Source organism: Parasteatoda tepidariorum, chromosome 5, assembly GCF_982258835.1.
Source record: "Parasteatoda tepidariorum strain Cologne lab strain chromosome 5, Ptep-v5.0, whole genome shotgun sequence".
Classification (NCBI taxonomy): Eukaryota; Metazoa; Arthropoda; class Arachnida; order Araneae; family Theridiidae; genus Parasteatoda; species Parasteatoda tepidariorum.
The window spans coordinates 120,109,918-120,133,807 of record NC_141759.1 but is presented as its reverse complement, the minus strand read 5'-3'; the positions used below and the strand labels follow the sequence as shown (position 1 = coordinate 120,133,807).

General features: G+C 26.2%; 1 protein-coding gene across 12 annotated transcripts in view; it reads left to right on the top strand.

Moving 5' to 3' along the window:
• Positions 1 to 22,739, top strand: part of LOC147810118 (uncharacterized) — a 57,678-nt gene extending 34,939 nt beyond the window's left edge. For 3 of the 12 annotated variants that reach the window (XM_087165023.1, XM_087165018.1, XM_087165017.1), the window contains 3 exons: positions 11,614 to 11,713; positions 14,423 to 14,546; positions 19,915 to 21,735. The gene's annotated coding sequence lies outside the window, so the exon portion shown is untranslated. The other 9 variants (XM_087165019.1, XM_087165013.1, XM_087165021.1 and 6 more) reach the window with 7 other exon arrangements.
• Positions 22,740 to 23,890: the final 1,151 nt, after the last annotated feature.

The window sequence follows — 23,890 nt, the reverse complement described above, 5'->3', positions numbered from 1 at the left end:
AAGATATAACAAATGAGTATTTAAATTTGCAATTGCTTTCGAACATATTGGAATTTCAAAACAAAATTCTTGTTAAGTTTACACATAAATCCACTATTTCAGCAAATTAAATTTTAACCAAGTTACCTTTCAGCTAACTACGCGAAGAAAAAGTTTTGCTTAAATTACCGCATTCTATGATAATAAATTTTTTTCAAAACAAAACCATAACTCTGTTAATAAAACCAAGTATTTAAACCATTTATTTGGTAATTTTTTTCTTAAAATGATAGCACTTTACCGGATACTCTAGCTTTCAAAATTATAGCTCTTATAACCTCACATTTGGTAAAAAATATAAAACTGAGTAATAAATTTTTCTGAACAAATGGTTTTTATACAGTGCTCTAAACTATCATGGTAAAATTATGAAATTTTACCACGTTTATCGCATTTCAACTCATATTATAAAATCTAAATTTTTTGTTATTTTTACCGAAAACATTACTAAACCACTTCGTTAAAAAATACTGGACTTTTTGATGTTCCCCTACAGCCAGAAATAAAGTAAGTTTTACAATATTTTGGTAGTTTTGAGTGAATTTTCTTTTGTAGCAAACATACAACCAATCGTAGTATTTTTTATTAACAATTAATAATTTTCAAGTTAATTATTGAAATCTAAATTTTCTCTACAACTCATCATAATTTCAAAGAATAAATCTTATCGTTTTTGCACAGTAAAACAAAATGAATATAGCGTGAAAAGAAAAAGAAGAAGAAAAAAAAGGTGCGTAAAAGGCAATAATAAAATTGCAATTAATTTTTGAACAAATTTGAATACTGATATTAAGTTCATGAACAAAATTAGCCTTTACAGCACGTAAAATTTCAAATTAGTATTTGCATTTCTGTGTTCTGCAGAGTACAGTATTTTTTTATACGAGATTTTGCAGATAACAATTTCCAAACTAATAATAGAATAGTCATTTTTCTATTTCATCGCACTCCCTGTCCATTTTTTTATAATCCTTTGTAATTTTATTTTATAACTGTCGTTGAACAGCCGACCCGAATTTAAGCTTACGACTATCAATGTTCAACTTTGTATCCTTGTAATTTTGAATCTAATTAAAAAAATAAGCGAACTCCTGTACAAAAGTACAGGGAGCGAATTGCCTTCATGGAGAACTTTTTCATGGAACTGCACCGCATTTCCATGCCATGGTGAGGAAAACCACGAAAACCTTCCACGGTTAGCAAGACGATGATCGGACTCTAGTCCACAATGCGTCTATCCCTTGGAATATTTTATGTCGGCCGGGTACGAAATTTGTATCAACCAGCAATTCAAATCCTCAAAACTCATTAGTAGGCTAGCTTTCTTTCCCCTGAGCCACCACCGCTTATCCTTCGTAATTTGAAAATCTTACACTTTTTGTGCAGCAAAGCAAAATATAAAGTTAAAATAAGCACCCAAAAATAGCGGAGTGGATCTTCGCTTAGCTCTTTTTTATTTAAAGGGAAACGTATTATAGTAAATATTTCTTTCATGATTCAGCTCAATAATTTGGTAGTTTTCCTCCCGCTGCTTATGAATTTTTTCATATGAAAAATTAAATAAAAATACAATATATAAATTTTTTTTTTCAGAATATTTTTCTAATTAAAAGGATGAAATCCAGTTTAGAAGTATCTGAGTTAACTCCTCAAAGTAAATATACTAAAAAATGGACATTTAAATGCATGAATTATAAAAGATCCAACATTTTACGCATTTATGTCTAGATGGAATATTTAAATTATACTAATTTTTGAAGTTGCGAAATAAGAAGACTTAACATTTTTATTACCATTAATTTTCCTCCTTTTTTTCATAATTTTATTAACAGTGTCTAACTTCTGCCTGAAAAAAAGTTGTTACAAATTTCTTTACTTAGTAAAAAAAATTCTAACAAGAAATTTTAAAATAATCCTACTTAAAAATTATTACTATAATGAGAAAAAAAATACTATGATGCTTCTTCAGAGTTTTATAACAGTTAAACATCTGTTTACGTATTTGTTTAAGAAATATAATGTGCTTACGTTGTAAAAAATCAAGATCAAGATTCAAGAAATATCGCAGTGATGCATGAACACATAGCTTATTACAAATTTATTAGATAAATTACTCAAATTTCTGAGGGTTCAAAGAATCAAATTTTTTGTTTTTGAATGTTTTTTTTTACCTGCAAACAAATATATCTGTTTATTTTTGAAGTATTTGAAGAAACTTGATTAATTTGTATCATGGCGTACTAAACATACTATTATCTCAATAGTTGTGAAAGACTCAAATAGTCGTTCGCCATGATTTAAATAATTTACAAACTTTCGACTGTTTAGATAAAGAGCTGAAAGATAAAGAAAGAGCGGAAAATGATGTGTGGCCTCGATCGTTATGCCCTTTTATTAACCGCAAAAAATAATAAGCTTGAAAGGTACTAATTTGAACAGTACATACCTATAAATGGTTTACATAAAGCATAAAAGTGAAGCTCTTTCCATTTTGAAGTCCTCCTCATCAAGTAAAGTTGTCTTACTTATTAAAAATAAGATCTAATAGTAAATCTAAAATTATTTTTTTAAAATTTAGAGTTTATTAATGTACTTATTTTTTATTTATTTACTTCTGTAATTTTCCATATCCAGTAGAAACACTTTTGTTTGCTATTTTTTTTAAATTGCATTTTGAGCTGTAAAAGATTTTTACTCTGTATTACTTACGTTAAAACTGTTTTATGAGTAAACTACAAAATATGAGAGTTTTGTGTTGTTAAAGTTTTTATTTTTTCATTTATTTACTTTTTTTAAGGAAAATAAGTAGTTTAATGGATACCTAATCACAAACGATTTAAAAAAAAGTAATTTCATTAAAATGTTAAATAATAATAATGATCAGCATCATTAGCAAAGAAGTAAAAAATGAAATGGATGTTTAGGGGAGCTTCAAGCAAAGTAAAGTATAAGAAAATGAAACAAAGTGCCGATAAAGCCCAAGGCTTCTCAAGAACTACCACCAACAGGGAGGGATGAAAAACGCATAGCCGGACATCATTAATTTTCCTTTTTACCCTACAGAAAGGTGATCTACAGCTGCACCCCATCAACAGCTCATCCCTATTAAAGAAAAACTTCAAATTCTTATTCTAAAACAAACGTATGTACTTCTTCTAGTAATCAATATTTAAATATCATGACGGATACACTAATATACATACAAATTTTTTTTATTCCTAAAATTGCATTGCGTAAAATTGATCCTTATGATTCTCATTTTGACATTACATTATAATAATACATACTGATTAATTCATATTGATACATAAAAGACTTAACATTTTTAGATGTGCAGAAAAAGAGTTCTAGTTCTTACCACATACAAAAATGTTTAAACTACAAATTACTCATTTTAGAGCATTCATTCCTAAAAATATTTAAATTATTATCTGTTTTTCTGTGATCTGGGTAAAATTTTATCTGTTTTTATATAAATAATTTGAAATAATATTTTCATTCAAGTTTTTTGAACAATCTATGATTTACCAGACTTGTCAATGAAAACTCCAATAAAAATGCATCATTAAAGCTTGCAAACATTCTCATCAATAATAATGTTATTTGTTTTACAGTAATTGTTTAAGAGTTAACCTAAATATGTTTCCTAGGAAGTCACTAAATTCTTTTCCTTCTTCAGTATTCATATTTATATAAGAAATGATGCTAAGACAAGGGACAGTAATTATGTATAAATTAACCATACAGGAATATAAAAACACTTTAAAGTAATTACATGTAAAAATATTAAAATCACTCCCTGATGAAAAGAAAAAGAAAGAAATTCATCTTGAGAAACAATTAACTACAAATATAAGAAGATCAAAAATTATAGCCTGATTTGATCTTTGTGTGTTGCTTTTTTATTAATGCTTATGTTAACCTGTTTTTTTTATTTTTTTTTATTTTGACTCTTACAGATTTTTACTTGAGACAATAGTGTTGAAGTTGATCTAATCGATTAAGTTGCTCTCTGACCAATCCTAAAAATTTCCTTTCATATGAACTTGGAAAAAGAAAAAAAAAAAAAGACTGCCGTGCTCACCGAACTTGATACTTGCTTTTTCTCTATATCAAATAAATTTTTTTCTATATCAGAAACTTGAAAAGGATTGTTTTGGGAGTTAAACGTTTGCTATTCATTTTGCATTTCTGTTCACTTAGAACTTTAAATTACTAAGGTGTGTAGAAAACTATATAGGGATTACAATGGAGGAAAAAAATTAACATTCGATAGTTAATTTGAGAATTTGTAACTTCTAAACTTGATGGGAAAATAGACCAAAGTTACTCTGCAGGCTGCAGGAATGCAACTAAGTTGAAATTTGGCATGCTGAAAGGACAAAGTTTAATATAGAGTATTTTTTTTTTTTTTTTACTTAAAGATTTTTTCCCTATATAACAAATATTTTTCCATTGGAAATTCATTCATTGGAATGTAGAAAAATTTATCTTTTGCGCGATTTTCATAACTTCAAACTTCCCTTAACACAAAAATTTACAAAAAAATAAAAAAAAATTAATAAATATTGCCAAATATAAATCTGAACATTTATATAGACGTTTTAAAAAATATTAGGAAAAAAGAGAGATAAAAACAGTTTCAAATATGATTCGGTATATCATATAAGATCATCATTATATATTATTAACAAGAAAAATTATTTCTTGTTTTAATTGCTATTGTCTCGCACATTTTGTTCTTAATTTAATTATTTATCAAGTACATTTGATTATTTTCAAATCAGCTATCATCTAATTTTTGTTAGGATTCTTAAAATGAAATATGCTTACGCGAAAATTATAATAGTTATATATTTTACAAACAAAATGATTTTTAATCAACTTTTAAGAACATGGGGAAGGAACGGTTTATGTCCACTGCTTCTGGTTCTGAGAAGAAGAAAAATTTATGCACTGGCAGAAACTGCATCTTTATTATGTAATAGCTCTCTGCGAGAACCGATTTTTTCCTTGTTTTTATTTGCTAAACTTAGTAAGTTTTTGTTTTTGAAAAAGTTATTATTAGCATTAATTATTATTATCAGAATTCTACTTGACTAATTTTAAAAGAGTTCTACTAATTAAAAGGGAGGTATGAAAATGATTTTCTTTTGTAGCATGAAAATTGTCATTTATAGGCAGCAAGAAATACCGCTTTATTTTTCACTTGTTCATGATTTAAAGATCTCCCCTAATAAGTCCTAATTACAAAATAATTTTATTTCATCTAAACAATTATGCCTTTTCTGAAATATTGAGATTCTGTATCTTCAACTATAAATTGGAAACTATACTAATATTTCAACTCGATAAAAGTCGAAATGTCGGTACTCTTAGCGTTCTTTTTATATTTCAAACAGGGTTCTTCCACTAACTCCAGAGATTTAAAACATTTTGCACATACTTATAGTTGTTAATTCCCCCAAAAAATTTTTTGCAATAAATCTGCATGCATAGGAAACATTTTTTCCAAATCAGCATTGAAAATGATTAAATGTGTGTTTATTATTTTGTGTTGCCACTGCAAGTTATGTTTCTTTCATTATTCTATAGTTACTGGGAAAGGAGTAATTTTTTTTTATATGTCTTTTGATTTGAATATTAAATTGATTTAGTAGCAGAAAAAATTGGTAACTTTTTTTAAACTATGCTAGGACACTTGTACTATTTTCCGCTTTAATTAGAGTGCTATGTAAGTCTTGAATTAAATTATATGATAAATTTAACTATAAAGAAAAATTGAAAGGGAGAAAATTTTAATGTTTTTTCTTTTAGTCTAATTTGCTATTAAAAAAATTGAATTTAAAATGAAACTTTTTAAAATGAAATAATTCTAGTTTAAAAAAAACTATTTTGCTCTTTAATTGGTAAATGAAGTTGCTAATTTTTGTATTAAAGATTTTCCGAATGACACATTCTATGCTATCGCAACACATGAGTTATAAATTTCTTCTCTGCTTGATATGGATAGCGAAAGCTTAAGGTTTGAAGGTCAAGCCCGGGGGGGGGGAGGGTTCCCTACAAAGACCTCCTCTCATTGTCTGGTCAAAAGCCACACCGATCAGTTTACAGACACCCGTGTAAATGTTTTTTGGCGAAATTCTAGAGAATCAAGCAAATCAACCCTACAAAACCCCACACCTTGCCTTAGAGAAGCATGCCGTTTGGATTTTTTCTCACTTGAAACTTGTGTTTTATTGCAAAAAATATATAATTTAAGAAATTTTCAACAGCAAGATAAGAAGTATCGGATCTTTCGTCAATAATTTTGTGCTTTCATCATTCGTTCATACATTTTAAAATATTATATATCAAGCCGTAGACAGAATTTTCTTTCGGAAGGGATTTAAATTTGTAATATATAATATCGCATTTTTTAACAATTACAAATTCGTAAATAACTTATCTTGCATTTGTCTTCAATTTATAACGTTATACTCATAAATAATTTTTTTTCCATATGTAAATCATTACATGCAAAATATTTGCTTTGCATCTTCTGTCAAACCTTTTTTAATAATCAATAAAATATTGTAAGACAACGTTCTCTCATAAGTATTTAAGATTATTTTTATAGTAATGATTGAAATGTTTATTAAAAACTCATAGGGAAAAAATTTACTATTTCAAGAATAGAGAAAATTTCTTATTTTACAAGGGAAATTATTTTTTGTCAATTCTTTTCGGGAGTTGTTTAAGCCCCCCGCCTTATTCTATTCCTTGCTTACAGCCCTGTAATAAATGATAGGACATTGAGTTTTAAAAGCGTATTAATATATTTTAGTTAAGTTATTCATGAAAGGGAATATTTCTTAAAATAGTGATAAGTCGAGGAAACGTTAGTAAAAATTTTACTGTAAATTAGAAAAAGAAAAAAGAGAAGAGCAGGCAAAAAAATCATCATGAGGAAAGCAGCACTTTCATATAACACATAACAGTTTTATATAACAGTATTTTCAATACAACTTGGGGTTAGTAAAAAAAATATGATTATACTTGGTACAATTATTATATATTTCCTCAAGAATGTTTAAGAAGCTCACCATAAATTAAGTAATTGATTAACTATTTTACTTTTTTTTTATTTTAGTCATAGATTTCTTTTTGAATTATAGAGTTCTTTTTTTAAAGAAATTCTATTTAAAAAGAATGGTATAATACAATACAGAATATTATAAAAAAAAAATAGATTTACTCTAATTGCTCTATTTATCCCAAGATCATGAAAAAATTTACTTAACTCGCAGCTCATTTTTTGATGCTTTCATATGTAACACTCAATCTCTTACTAGATAAATATCAAGTACCATAAGAAAAACAACATTCATTTTAAAAGTAATTTTTGTTTGAACTAGAAAGGGTTACTTATAAAAAGACTTTATTCATAAAAGTTTAAAGCATTAAAAATCAACTTTCTTTCTTAATTTTTTTAAATAAAAAAAGAGTTTATAATTAATTAAAATAAAACTTTATTTATTTGTTCTATACCATTTTAATTTGTTAATGTACGATTTGTCGTAGTGGATAGCATGGATTAGCTGTCCCCATAAAACATAATGTTCCTTTACATAATTCTATAGTTTCAATTAAAAAAAAGAACGAATTTTTGATTTTAGAGCTCAATTAATATTTTCTCCCTTCATAGAAAAAAATTAAACAAACTTTCCACTCGCAAAGAATAAAAGTACTTTAAAAAATCATGACACAATTGTTTTTTTTTTTCAAATTTAATTTTATAAAAATAACATTAACTTTCAAAAAATAACATATTAAGTATAAAATAGGTTTTATTTAGAGTATTATTGGTAGTATTAAGTCATCTATGACTGAAAAGAGCTTTAGTTAGCCGAAATAAATTTTATTAACTATCACTAAGCCATGCTATTTTATGGAAAGGGATTTCCATTTTCTTTTATACTGTTGTTTTGCCATAATATTTTAAAAGAAAATAATCTTTGATATTGTTGTTCTTATCTTGATTTTTAGCGATTTAATATGAAACTGACTGTTCTAATCTTTTCGAATTCGGAAGAAAATAAAGCCCTCTTTCTCCCTTTGCTGAGGAGGTATATGATGTGAAAGCTAGAAAAATAATTTCCCTGCCATCTATCGGAAACTTTTGAAAACACGTCTAAAATAATAATAAACAGCACCCTCTTTATATGGCATTTAAAAGATTTTTTTTGTTATGATTTCAAATATAGATATGATGCTACATGGAAAAATGTTCTTGCTATGCAAATGAAAAAGAAATATGTTGAGCATTTTGAAAGTACAATTTTGATTAATATAATAAAATAATAAAAAGCTCCCTCTCTATATGACATTTGAAAGATTTTATTTAAGTTTTTTTTTTAAATATTTTAAATATAAGTATGATGCTACATGAAAAAATATTTTTGCTATGTAAATGAAAAATAAATGTGTTGAGCATTTTTAAAGTATAATTTTGATTTTCATTTATATTCTGTACTAAAATTTAAAATAAAATCAATTTATCAGTAATCATTTTATCAGTAAATCATTTTATTGTAAATTGTCTAATATTTTGAAATTCAATTAATAAAAATTCCAAATATTTTTTTATTATTTAAAAACGAATTTTTAAAAGCAGAATTTCTTTAGCTATTGCTATTTTCAAATATTGTCCCAAAATTTTTTGAAAGAAATATTATTGAGTTTATTATACTAGAGTTTTGTTCTAAAAATTCAAAAAATTTAAGCACATTTTATTTATGCCAAACTCTTAAAACCCTTTTTGAATCCTTTTTTTAAAAAGTAAGTAATTAAACTGAGATTTTAAGTTAAAATAAACATTAGATATTGAACATTTAAATAGATTAGAACAATTTATATAAATTAAAAATGTCCTATTTTAACATTTATTATAACATAATACTTCAATTGTAATTAAAGTTTGCAAATTAATAAAATAAAAAAGTATATTTAATAAGAAATCGTTACTTTGAACTAAAAAAATGCATGATTAAAAGGAGGATTTCAGCAATTTAAAGTACTTTTTCTCTTTATCTATAAATATATTCATTATTTCTGAATGTCTTCATCATTTCTAAATTGCGTATTAATTTTACTTTTAAAGAAGGCTTAAAGAAAGGTAATTATATATATATGTATATAGTTATAAGTAGTTATAGTAGCTCATTTCAGACTTCTTCCTAAAATGCCGTAATACAAACAAGAACGGACCTTTAGCTTTTTCCTGCTATTATATGAAATTTTTTTAACTACATGTTTTTACCATCTAATATTAAAATAATAAGTTTTTAGGAATCATGTAACATTAAAAATAAATATATCTTTTATCTAATAAAAGAAAAGAAAGAAAAGAAATAAAAGAATAAAAGAAATAAAAACATTTTTCAATAAATTTAAGAATTGTTCTAGTTATAAGTTATAATAATTTTATTTTTAAGGGAAATAGTATTAAATTTCATCAAAAATATTTACTTCAAAACTAAGAATATAAACGAATTTAAATATTATACTTTGAGAAATGCTTTTTAGAATAAAAAATTCTTATAAATATTTATTTAAAAATGTTAAAATATTTAATTTCAAATCGAATTTTTAATCAAATTACTTTTTAAAAATATTTAATAAGCAATTCCAGAATTCATATTTAGGTTATAGCAAATTAATAAAATACTAACTTTTTAATGTTTTATGTAAAATTTCTGCAAATTTTAAGGAATAATGAAAGTGCATTTTTTAAATCGTAATATGCTAAATATTTTATGGATTTTATTCTTCTATCTTTTTTCAAATTTTCGAGTTAATAAAAAAATTTTATAGCAACTCTACACTTTCTCATTATTAATCAATCTATTCATTGTTACTTAAAATTAATAATGGCATTAAATGAAGGTCTTGTAACCAATTAATAGTAGAAGGCCAAATGACACATTTAGTTTTCGGGCCTCTTCATGCTAAAAGATAGGAAAAAAAAGAAAATCGATAAAATATGCTTAATATTTTATTCTTCGCTTATTTTCTTTCTTCATCTTTTCGAGTTAATGACCAATTTTTTTACCAACTCTACACTTATTCATTATTAATAAAATAATTCATTGTAACCTTACAATTAATTTATGGTATACATATGAAGGTCCTGTAACTAATTAAGTGCAAACGGCCAAACAGCACTTTTATTTTCCGGGCCTATATAAGTGACGAGTTATACCGCCGCTTCCGATAATGCCTCAAAACCAACGGTAACAGACCATTGTGTTTACCTTTTGCAGTTAACGTTCCGAAAATGCCATATACTGCCTTATGTTTGCCGTGAGGTGTGAGCTTACTGGGATTATTTATTTTCTTAATCTTATGATAATTTTTACATAATGAAATAAACTTAAATGAAATTATATTTGTTTGATATTAAAGCATGGATTTGCTTAGAGTATTTAAAAAATGTGGACAAAATGTTGGTTTATTAGAATAGTAGCAAATAATAAGTTGTTGAAGATCCTGCTATGTTTTTTCTTTAACCACTTTTGTAATAACATTTAATAATAAAAAAATTAAATGTTAATTTAGTCTGAGGTGAATTTTTTTTCCACAAATACGAAATTATTTTTAAGCTAAATAAAGTTATTTCATTGATTATATTTAGCTAAAAACAAATAATGAACTGAAATATCCGCAACTTTCATATTTATTTTTTCAAGGATTATGGCTTTTAATGTTACTGAGATTTTTGTAAAAAAAAATGTTTTAAATAAGTTATAAGTTAGTGGTAGAAAACAATTGCATTGTAACTTACAGTGAGGCGAATTTTTTGTAATAAGTTTAACTAAGTTCCTTTGAAAAGTGGTTCAACTAATAAAACTTCTTTTTTGCAACCAAGTTTTATTGTTCTTATTTATTAAATATTGAAAACTGATTTAGAAATCGGTGGTAAAAAAGAAAATCATCTCAAGAAAGAGAAATAATTTACATTCATATTAGTGCAATTTTCAATTTAATTTAAAATTTACATTATCATTCAAAACTTTACATAAAAATGAAAAATATTCTTATATTGTAAAAGTCAGTTTTTCTACTTATGCATTACATTTGGATGGTTTATTCAGTGTCTAAAATAATGTCAAAACATACTTAAATTATTTTAAAAGGCTTAAATTGTATGAAGCAGTGTGACATGAATGCATAAATTAGATATTAAAGATCTAATACTTTTATTTATTCAAACTGCATTCTTGTTTTAATCATTTCTAATTATCCAATTTTTTTTATGTTTCATTTACTTTATATGAATGATGCTTGATAAAAATTTATAAGAAACAATATTTTTTTTAGTTAATTTTTTTGATTGAAATGTAAAGTTAATGTGTAAAGTGTAAGTTAAAAACATTTTTAAATAAACTTCATAGCTTATTATAAAGATTGTATCAATGCTAAGAACAAGTTTATGTATATTATAAATAATTAAGTATACTAATTTTATTGTAATATTATATGTGTTTTAAGAAAATAATATACTAAAAAAGTAAACATTATTTTCTACCTAAGGCTTGACGGTATTGGAACTGTGACTGTTGAAAAGTGATATTTTTGCCAATATTGAGGTACAATTACGAATACTTCTTGAAAACCGAATTACTCATTTTAGGTAAATATATTACTCTTTTCTTTATAATTTACTCTAAATTAGCTTATTATTTAAAATCCACTCGCAAATTTGTTCTCATAAGTTTTGGTTATCCTCTTAGAGGTTGTCTCTAATGTACCCGAGTTCCCTTTTTTTTTTCTTCGCTCTAGACTTAGTTAATAGCAAACTTTTATCAGTTTATCTGAAGCAGATAATATTGTTTACATTTGATGCAATATGGCCAATATTTGAAGCTCTACTCTTAACTCAACTTTTTTTTAAAAAAATTTAAAATATTGTTTAAATCTATTTATTTCGTAGTTTAGTGTGTGTAATTAAATGCTAAGGTTTTAATTTATGCCTCTAATATTCATTTTAATGGTCCTTTAATTTTTCTTTCAATGCGACTTGCCAACCAGATGAGGTATTTTCATTGCTTTTAGAATTATTCCAATTTATCATCATTATTTTTTTTATTTCATTTTTTCTCTCCCATATTTAATCATGTTCTTTAACTATATCGTTGTTTGTGTGCACTTATTACTGATAACAATTTAAAACAAAAGAAAAACAGCCAAAAAAAATTAAAATTATCAAATCAATTTTAAAAGTTACTTAATTTTGGTACAAGGTTTTTAAAAGTCTTTAATTTTTTAGCATCACTATAGTTGATAGGAACAATTTTTCAATTCAATTTTTTTAAACAAAATGTCCTTTTATCACTTAGAATTAGACCCTGCATCGAGGGTAAAACATTTTGGAGAGATAGAAATTAATGTGTGTAGGGGGGAGCTATAGGTAAGAGGAAGAAAGTATGTCCAGTTATTAATATATTGGTTCTTTCATTAATATATTCTGCCTTTTGCCCAGAATGATACTCTGTGAGGAGAATGAAGCATTCTAAAAGAAAAGAATAGTGTGAACAAGGGTAATACTTCACATGGAAAAGATAGTGCTTTTTTTTTGGGGGGGGGGGCAGCAGTTTTAAGGTACCTAAGTAGAAGACACACTAACCTTCAAAATTGACAGAATTTAGGAAATTCAGTTCTACTGGTAACACATATGCTTATAAGGCTTAAGTAAAACTCTAAGAGAAGAAATATCAGAAAAATTTTTGAACTAGAATCCATAACTAAAACTATTTCCTAAAATCTTGAAGAATTAAATAAATTTGTATAATAATTCAATGTGTAATAAGTAAACGTAAATTTATAGAAAGCATAATGTTTTTTTAAAATTCAAGATTGTACTAATAAGTAAACAGATCTGTAAGGAACAAGGTTGGAAAAATCCCAGCCCACCTAGATTTTTCATCAAAAACATGGAGTTTATTGATTGGGTTTTTTAGATGAAAATCTCAAGTTTTTTTTAAAAAAAAAAAAATACTTAAAATTTTTTTCCTGAATAAAAAAAAAGCATGATTTGCTTCTAACAAGAAAGTTAAGTATTTGGTAACTATTTATAATTTATTTTGTTGCAATGTAATTTTTTTTTTAAAGTTTTAGATTGTTACGCTATTATTTTTATTCCTTAAAGATAAGCAAATTGTTACATAAAATATAAATCTACTCAACTGAATGATCCTTAGATTTTAATAATAATTTTAATTAGTTAACATTGCAACTTAATATACTGTTTTTAATTTTTGTTCAATTTTAAGTTACTTTAAAATTACTTCCTGTTTTTCGCCAGAATATTGAGTAACATTAAAATTAATTCTTAATAACTGCTTTGGCTGGAAATAATTTTGTTTAAGTTCATCAAAAAAGCATATCTGACACATTTGCTGATCTAATAGCAGAATTTAAAAACTTGTAATAATTACTTCTTATTTACTTTTCTTTTTTAATATACATGAAAAAAAATTACAAATCCTAATTTCTGCACTTAATTTTACAATTCATTTTCAACGAAATGATTAAAAATGGAATGCAGATTAGTTTCATACATTAACTTTTACAATATGAATGACTTTAGCTTTTAACAACCTGAAAATGTTTTTTAAAAAAACCCCGACACGGATTTGCAAAAATTACCTAGTTCTTCTTTGTCGAGCCCTGTTAATCAATACAATTATATCAGTTCTTAAATTATAATAATATTGTTTTTTATTATTTTTTTATTTAATGATTTTTTTGGAAAGGTAAATAAAATGAGACTTGTTGCTTATTTTCACCTTCGTTAAATTGGATTACCCATTTTGTAAAATCAGTGTTTTTAATCCATTGTTTCTATGGAGATTCGAAAAATATTTTTTACATAGAAATTTTTGCTAAAACAGGATTTAAATATACAGACATTGCCCCCAACCCAATTAACGCCAGAACACATTTCCAACTGTCAAGCCATTCTGGCTGCACTTTTTGAACTCTGCGCACCCTCAAAGGACATCTCATACGGTCTCCGGAACTCGCAAAGTTCATTCTTGAAACTTTTGGAAATATTTAGCACTGCCATACATAAGACAACAATAAAATTGAGCAAAAATTTTTTTGATACATAAAATGATTCAATGATAAGAACGGCAATGAAAAATAATTATTTTAATGCTGTTTCTCTTCATTTATCTCAGAGAAAAGAACTACTTCTTTAAATTTGTAATGACAAAACTGTAATACTTTTCCCGTATATACCTGATATATTATAAGGCCATTATATATAAAATCATAATATTTTCATATATTCCATTGGTAATTACTGCAGAGTTGATAACTTTTCTTTTTGTGACAGGTTTGCTATAGAGTGTTGATGCTGTTATGTGGATAGTCAGCCAACCTTGGCTGTGAAAATTTTATTTGAAATGAAACATTATGGTGTACAGCCCAATGCAATAACTTATGGTTTTTATAACAAAGTATGATTTAAATTTTTGTTAAAATGCTGCCTGTTTTTTGTTAAATGCCTATTTTCGTCTTTGACGTTTAGTCTACTGATAAAATAAGTTTGCCTTGTTAAATTCAAAATTAGTTTGTAGTTTACAGGTGCGCAGATACCCTGAACAGAGGTACACAACCTACAACTGCTTGTTTTTCAGCCAAAAAATGGAAAAAAATATGCACTCAGCAAATGAAATATAATTTCAGTAAAGCCTGGAAAAAAATAGAAATTATTTTAAACTCCATTATGTGCTAACTCAAAGCATCAAAAGATATAATTCTTTCAACATTTTAAATCTTTTAATAGGAAATTTTGTTTTGAAAATATTTTCGATACAGAAAATTTGGTGCCTGCAGGATTATAGGGCACATGAAGCCAACACGTAGAAACAATGCACAAACAACCAATTAAACACATAGGTATGTGAAATATGAGACTTTCATAATCATTATTAATAAATAATATTATCAAATCTGATAATATCATGATCATCATTAATAATGTAACCATAAAAATATATTAACAAATCTTATACATAACAGACAATAAATAATGAATATGATTTTAATGCAAGAGTTGAGAAATTTTATTGGAGTGGTGAAGATACAAATCAAAGTAAAAGTAATACAAATTAATAAAATAAAGACGATGAATTCCTTGAAAAATATTGTTGTATGCTCCTAACTATCAGTACTTTTGAAAATACATTGTAATACTGAAATTTGGTACTTATCGGCTATAGGAATGAATATTCTCGTACGCAACAATCCAAGTATTCGCCAATGTAAACTGACAAATACTGATAATTTTCTTAGTTAAAACGAATGAAATTCATTGAAGAATAAAGATTAAATTATTTATACATTTGAAAAAATTATAAAGCAACAGATAATTTTATTGAAGAAGATAAAAATGTTAATACTTTATTTGAAAATATTCCAACATAATATTTCACAAAAGACTTAAATCAGTTAAAGAACAAATTTATATTTTTTTAATGACACTAAGCTTCATTAATTAAAAATTGATGTAAAATAAAAGAATTTTATTATTTTTTTGTTGCTGCTACTGGGAAGTTAATTTTTTGACCAGCAGTCTTCATTCGATAAAAAATGTTTTATGCTGTATTCCTTACAAAATAAAACAGAACAACAAACCAAAATTTTCTTCGTTCCAAAAGAAAAATCTCTCTGCAAGAACTCTGTAAAGTTCTGTGGCAATGTCGCTGTGATTCTGCCACAGGGAATGCATGTGAATGAAAACTTAGGGAAAAAAAAGATTGTGCTGGTAAGGGTGGAACCAATACATTGTTAACAAGATTTCATGTAACTAACAAAAATTAAATTTTAGATTAGCGGATCTCTGAGAAAATTTTGTCGTAATATAAATTATTGATTCGCAGAAGTCTGCAAATCAATAATTTATATTACAGTCTTAAAATTCACGAATTTCTATTAATTAGCACAGGAATCACATGTAGGATATAACCAATATTCGGCGTTTTTACTGCATATTCTGAAAATTATTTTTCGACAAAATGTTTCTGGGGCATAAATTTGAATAGATTTAATGAAAAATAATTTAGAATGTTTTTTTTTTACTATGTATTAAAAGAAATAGTTTTAACACATATTTAAGTTCTAAATCTTGTAGTTTATAGTCTGAAATACAAATGGAAAAGCAAAATTTGAAAAATTACCAGATATTCGGCCAAATCACGACTCATTACATCCCTAATTCTGCAAATAAACATCCTTCTTTGCTTTTTTTCTATCAGCAAAATAGTTTTACAGAATTTGAAATGACTTAAAGTAGGTTTTACCTTTCTAACAATGACTTTGAGTTTATGCAAAAAAAGAAATAAGGAAATTCTTTTGGGCCTTTTTTTGTAGTACAGCAAAACAGAATATAATTTGAATAACGGTTAAATTACTTTAAATTTTGCGTTTTTATTTGCTTCAGCATTTTTTTCAACACACTAGTTTTATTAAAAAATGAAATAACTTAAGAACCAGTCCCACAACATGTGATTCAAGCAGATTCTCTAACATTTAGTTTTAAAACATTTACTCATGTGTTACGTGTATGGAAACTAAATGCAACAAAAGAGACCACTTGAAGGTACTTATATTTCTGAACAATAAATTTTAATTTGGGCAGAAAAGAATAGGATGATTTCTGCATCAGTATCTACGCTACAAATCATCAAGTTTTGGTGACTTACAAGCAGTAGCCAATGAGGAATTTTAAAAAAAGACCACCCCAGAAGGTGACCAACTCAACTCGAAAGATATACCTCTTAGCCACAACTGGGCATGCCTCAACATATATATATTTTATTTTGTGCAACTTTAAATTTTTTTTGGCACTTGGGTGATTGTAATTAACATAATTAGAAAATATCTCACTTTCTCCCAAAATGAATCAGACTGAAAAGTGGAATTAGCAAAATTTGAATAATAGTTAAATCACTAAAATCTTGCCTTTTTTTTGTACTTTCTATCAGTAAGCTACTTTTACAAGAGTATAAATGACTTATGTAAAGTAGCGTATTCACCTTCTGAACAATGACTTTGAGTTTATGCAATCACTTTATAGCCTTTTTTTTGTGCATATTTCACATCCTTTTCCCTCACGATAACGAAGCTTTCCTTATCGTAATATAGTTTTTTTCTGTACTGATGTGCTCGACTTGAAATTCTAAAATGTTTGTTTAGAATAAAATTTGTGCAACTCGACCAAGTGAGCTTAACAGTGTTCGAATGAACGTTATTTTCCTTCCCCAGAATAAGATCAACTTGTTTATGTGCAAGTTGATTCAACACTCTTTCGGCTGAGATTCTACATTCCGATTTGAATTTCTCGCTAATCGACTGATAACACATCTAGGTCAGTCTCTCCCTGACCCTCGGCCGAAATTCGGTTTCAGAGAGTGACGTGAAATCACTTTTCAAGACTTGAAAGATTTTGTTTAAATCGAATCCGACATTGTGCGATTGAATATTATTAACGGTGGCATTTTAACTTAAGTGTTTTTTTTTAAACTGTATTCTGTTTGTAAATTAAAGTTATAATAAAGTCAGAATAAATATCTTTTAATGTTCCTCAGTATTTGTCTTTAATCAAACGCAGGTTAAGAAAAAGACTGTGTCTTGCTGGTTAGTATCTTCCTCTTTTATTAACAAACAATAAATGTATTAATATATTGTTTTTTTCTATTGATTATTTAAAAAAATATTTCTTTCCTCACTATAAATTTTTAAAAATTTATTATTTTAGCATTCAATCTCTAATAATAGAGAAAAATAAAATTAATTAATGTCATTTTTAAAAGTATTTATATCTTACCTCATAATAAATGATGAATTATCGTGTTTCAATATTCAGTAGGACTGATTTTTACTTATAAAACATTCAAGATAATATAAGGTCTCTCTTTTCCACCCTAAATGAAATGTGGGCTAAAGAAGAGAAGAAGAAAACTGCCTGGAAAGTTAATAAACTTTTATTATTAAACCATATTTTTGTTTATATTGGTGTGATGCTTTAGTTATTTTTTGAAGATTTATTTTTTCTCCTTTAAGGTTAACATTGTTCTTATATCAGAAAGTTAAATTAGTTGCTTCTGTTAATTTTTTAAAAAGTATTCTTTAGCCATCAGTCGGTAACCATGTCTGTTCTAAAAGACCAGATTAAAGAATTACGTTTGCAAGTTGTGAGGTATAAGAGCAGTCTAAAGGAAATATGGGGTTTCTTGTTTAATGTTTGATTCTATTTAAATTTTACTTGATGATCTTGTAAACTCTCTTTAGCATAATTCATAAAGCAAATATTTATCATATTTTTAGATAAAATTCAGTTACAGAGTTTAGACATAGTTATCCAGTTGCACATTTTTATTACTAGCAGTTTAGATGCAGAAACCATTAAGTATTTCTTTCTCTTAAATATAAAATTCCAAACTTAAATTGTAATTGTATAATGACTAATAATAAAGTTACAGTTAATCCATTCAATACGATTTTTGAAAATATTTCACATTTGCTATGCAAGTGGCACATTCACAGGACCTGGCAAAGACAATTATCAGCTAAGTTTTAAGATGTATATTTACAAAATGAACTATACACAAGTTTATTATCTCTTACAAAAGCGAAATCTTTGATCATTTTTAAATAAACTTCAGTTGTTTATACAAAAGCACAAAATTGTTGCTCTGCTGCTTATCTCTTATTTTGTACAAAATTATTGCTCACAATAGTTCTACAACTAGTTTCTACGGTAGGCAGTGCTCCCACCAATCAAGCAGTTGGCTGTGAGCTCATTTATGTCATATGTAAAGAAAATAAATGTTAAAAAATCTGTGATGCGACTAACTATTAAATGTTGTGATGTAATATCCTGTGATTGTCTTGTTCTTTAAATGCTGTTATTTATGTCTAAACTCTGATGGATTCTGCAATAGAAATATTAAATAAGATTAATCAGACACTACCCCTCTCTTTCAGACGTAATTAACCTGACTAAATTTAAGACTTGCAAAAGAATTGAAAATAAAAAACCGAGCAGCAAACCTGTCAGAACAATAATTTATTTAATTCCGTGGCCAAATTCATAGTTCTTAATGTCACAAAAAGTTCGGTTCAGTTGTTTTGGAATCAAATAAAATTTGGGTGCTTTAGAAAAATGAGAGTCAACTATATTCACTAAAAATTTTAAACCGATTTCGTTTTTGAATAGTTAAAAAAGTTGTTTGATTTTTATGTATTGATAAAACTTAATATTTGAAAAAGTTCGGTGTCTAAAATTTCCAACTTACTATCAGTTTGATCACTACATAGCAAATTTTAAATATGGATATCCTTCTTGTTCAATTAACTCAACAATTCATTATTTTAAACAGTTGGTACCTATAATGTATGTAAATTTCTCCCCTACTACGTCATCTATAAAGCAAAATAAATAAACCTATAGATAAGGGTAAAACAAAAACATAAGAGTAAATTTTCATCCTGCACTCAGGGGTGGAAGATCAAGTTTGTTATCCTAGACTGCTTATTTAAAATATTGCTTAAATCGTGTTGAAATGAATTTTACTTGTGTGATTATTATTTAAAACAATCCCTTATTACAGACAAAACGCAATTGCTTTTATGTGCTTTAGGAAGTTCTTTTGTGTTATTTATTACTATTATTTGCTATCAATTATTTTTATTATTTACTAAAGCATGTATAGCTACTTGTAATATTAAAAACAATGTAGCTTTGATAATAATATTTTTAATAAATTGTTTTAAATGTTTGGTGAATTCTATTGCTAATTCTTAAATATATTTTAATTTCAGCTGTTGTTGATTTCTTTTAAACTGTAATGTCATATTCTCCAAGACATGACTGCAAATCGAGATCCTGGAAGAAAATGATACAGAAATGACCTGGAAGAAAATAAGTTTAATTGGAAGGTGTATTATCCCATTTTTGGTTCGACTATGGTCAAAGAAAATATGAAAATGCTAAAGAAAAATTTTCATGTTTTGCTACTGCAAGATGGGAGGTTGCTGTGACCTTTCATACAGTTTCACTCTTGGCCATTCGTCATATTTATGAAAATTTATTTTCTTATGTTTTATTTAAACGTGTCTTTGTTTAAATTTCAAATTTTTTTGTAGTAATTAAATTGTAAAACTCTAAGGATTGGTTGGCAATGAATAGAAAGGGGCATAGCCTTTAATGTAGTTAAAATAAACTATGAAAAAAATATATATAGGCATAAAAATTGGAGTATTAAATAAAACTTAGAGAAAAGAGTGAGAAGATCGCTGGAAAAGAACTGCTTTAGAATTTTCAAGGACTAGCGAGCTAGAGTAGAACACTCTTCTGATTTTAAAAGAAAACATTAAGAACTTATCAGCAATAGAAATTACTCGTCCATTAAATTTGTGGGAGACTCTTACAAAATTCCTTCGCTGCCATGAGGAGAAAAAGGTGACTAATTTAAGCTGTGAGTTATCATTAATTTTAAACTAGTCATTTTTCTACATCTGTTTATATGCTGGTTTTATTTTATTTATTGACTTGGAAAAATTAGGCATAAAGTCACGTTTACTATATCTGTATTTATTTTATTAGTCACCACTTCAATTACTTCATTATTGACCATAACAAGCTTATGAATTGTAAAAATATTAACAACAAAATGTCTTTTTTTCCATGTAAGGTGATAATTTACTTAGTCATTTATAATTCAGTCAAATACATTTCATTTCATTTGCATTTGCCAATTAGTAGTATAAATTGTCTTACCATATTAAGTAATGCTTTATCATTCTGTATTTATACTCATTTAAATTTTGAAATTGAATAAAAGTATTAGAACAGAAGATAAAATTTATATTTAGCTTATTGGTTTTGTTTAACTATTTTTTCATTATTTATTTCAACAGCAACTTTTTCTTGTCACACAATATATTTAATTTTTTATATATTAATTATTGTTCAATTAATTATTAAATATTTTCTTCCAACTTCAATCTCTGTTTTATGCATTCTGTTAAATTGATTTTAAATAAATCTTAGTTCTGGAACTAGGTTATTATTATTTTACAGATATAAACGTTTATTTTTCTTCAATAATGTATTTTTTCATGGCATGCATATAAGTAACTAAAGTATACCTTTTACTAAATAAGCAAGAAAGGTTTAAGCAATTAAAGTATATCTTTTCCTACGTTTAAGGCTCTTGATTTTAATTTTTTAAAGAAAAATTTTCTCCCCAGAAAATATTGTTTTTATTTATTTATATTTTAAAAAAGCATATTTTTTTATGAGAGATGCTTGAAATCTTTTTTTCTTAAAAATTTTTTGTGAAATATTCTATAGTGAGAGAATTTTTTATCATGAGTGATATTAAGAAATTTTGAAAATTTAGATTTTTATTTATTTATTTGAGACATTTTTAATAATTTTTTGTGTAGCTTAGTTGTTTTTTTAAGAAGATTTTATTAGTAAACTTTAATTCTTTAAGTAAACAAGTTCTCAAATATTTTAATATTTGTTTGATTTTACGCCTTCTTTTAATGGAGTGAAAGGTTTTAATTCTAAATTTTTCCTTAAATTGAGTGGTTTCATTCCTTTTTTTTTTTTAAGAGTGTATGTCTTTTTTTATAACAAGACTTCATTTATTTTTAGGAAAAATTATATGGAACACAGTGAAAGAGCGTCCGGCAACCTAATTCCATACATTTCCCCATGGAAAGGCACTGCCACGCGTGTTTCGGAAACAAGGATTGGAACCCTTGACTAATCTTTCACAATCAAGTTTATTCTAGTTTGATTTTCCATAAGAAAATTAATTCAATTTTATGTCAGAGAATGTGAATTATTTATTTTTTGTAAATATTACTTTTATTTCACAATTAACTAGCAATAAAATATTTATTTTCTAAGATCATATTTTAAGTTCCATGTATTTTAAATTTGTTTTCTTTGTAACCTTTTATAATTCCTGATTCCTCTTTTTTTATTTTAGCATTTCTTACCTTCAGTCACCATACTTTTACTTAAATGAAATTAACTAATAAAGAATTTTGCATACTTCGCCCTATTTTATTTGAGTGATTTGATATGTTTATTGACGAATGTAAATTACTCAAAACTTTCACAAGAACCAACTTTCAAAATGTGTAATTCTGCAATATCATGCCATGACATGATGTATCATTAAATTTCCACCATTATTCAACTGTATCACAATTTATCTTGGGATTGGCTTTTCACCAGAAAATTAATTCTTGAAAGCATTAATAGCTCAATTAAAGATATAAAAATTAATTTACTTTCATTTTATGATTTAAAATTTATTGTAAATATATAATGTTAAAATAATGAGAAAAGCTAAAAACTTGACATTTAATAAATTTTTTTGCACCATAAGAAATATTCAAGGATTGACAGAACATGAAGTCTAATTGAGAGTATTGACCTGTAGTACACATATAAAGAAGTATTTAAATAATTTCTGGAATTAAGCTGTACTCCGTGCTGCACAATTTATTTTCTCATTTTAAAATGAGCTGAAAATTTGTGATTCGTTTATTTTGTTCAGCTTACTTAGTATGTTACCTAATGTATCTCTTATCTTTCATGAAATAAATACTTATAAATAGCAAAACACTGTTTGGGCTTTATTTTTTTAAACTATGTCTTTAATTTTGTTCAATGCATATTAAGTCTAATGAGTGTTCACATAAATTAGTTTATGTGGAATATTTATTTATACATTTTAAGAGAAATGATGTAGAGAGAATTTCCAAATTTCTGAAAAAATGAATTTATAAATCTTAAAACATTTGCATTACACCTTTTTCTAGAGCCTGCAGTGTGAGGAGTAATTAGTATATATTTGTACTGGTTTTCACGATGGAAGCATGTAACAAATTAAATAATTTACTTTTAACAAAACAAGGTCGCTTTTGTTTTTCATAAATCAGGAAATCCCTCATGGGAGAGAGTGTTCATAAATGAGTCAATTTTCAGTTAGTTTTGTAATATTTTCGATTTGATTTCTTTAGCTCAAAATTTTATGTTTAGTTTATATATTTGGTTATCTGAAAAATTTATAAAAATTGGATTAGAAAATGCTTACTGTGAATAATAGATAAACAAAAAATAGAAATTTAGCCCATTCAATTCCAACACATGAGGTTGAATGTGCCATTGATAGTTATGAATGGGCCACATGAAATTCTATTAAAAAGTAAGTATCAACTTCTTTTATTGACTAAATATAACAGATAATGATTTATCAAAATTAATTTTACATCTGTTAAAATTTATATCCTTGGTCTGTTTTTGACTTAAAAACACTGTCCATCTTAAACAAAAACTTATTTTAATTAAATTTCAAGTAATCAATTTCTAATACACTAATATTCTGAAGAATTTATCATCGGGCAGCATTTTTCTTTAGAAATGAATATAAATTATGCCTTTTGAACTGCCATTTAATCTAAAATCTTTAACAGCCATTTTAATAGTTTCATACATCAAAAAAAAAAAAGAATTCTAAATAGGAAAAGAAAGCAAGCAAGAGCAAAATTTGGAAAATAATCTTCATAATCAGGGCAAAGGAGGTCCATTCAGTTGAACGTATACTTTTTGTATATGTATTCAGAATTCTGACGATCATTTAAATTCAAACATTGATGCATTTAAAGTTAGTCTCAGGGATGAGATTCTTCCGCGGATTCGCGGATTCCCGCTTTTTCTCAGATTTTTCCATTTTTCCCGCTAATTTCCGCCGAAATTTTTTTTTGCACAAGT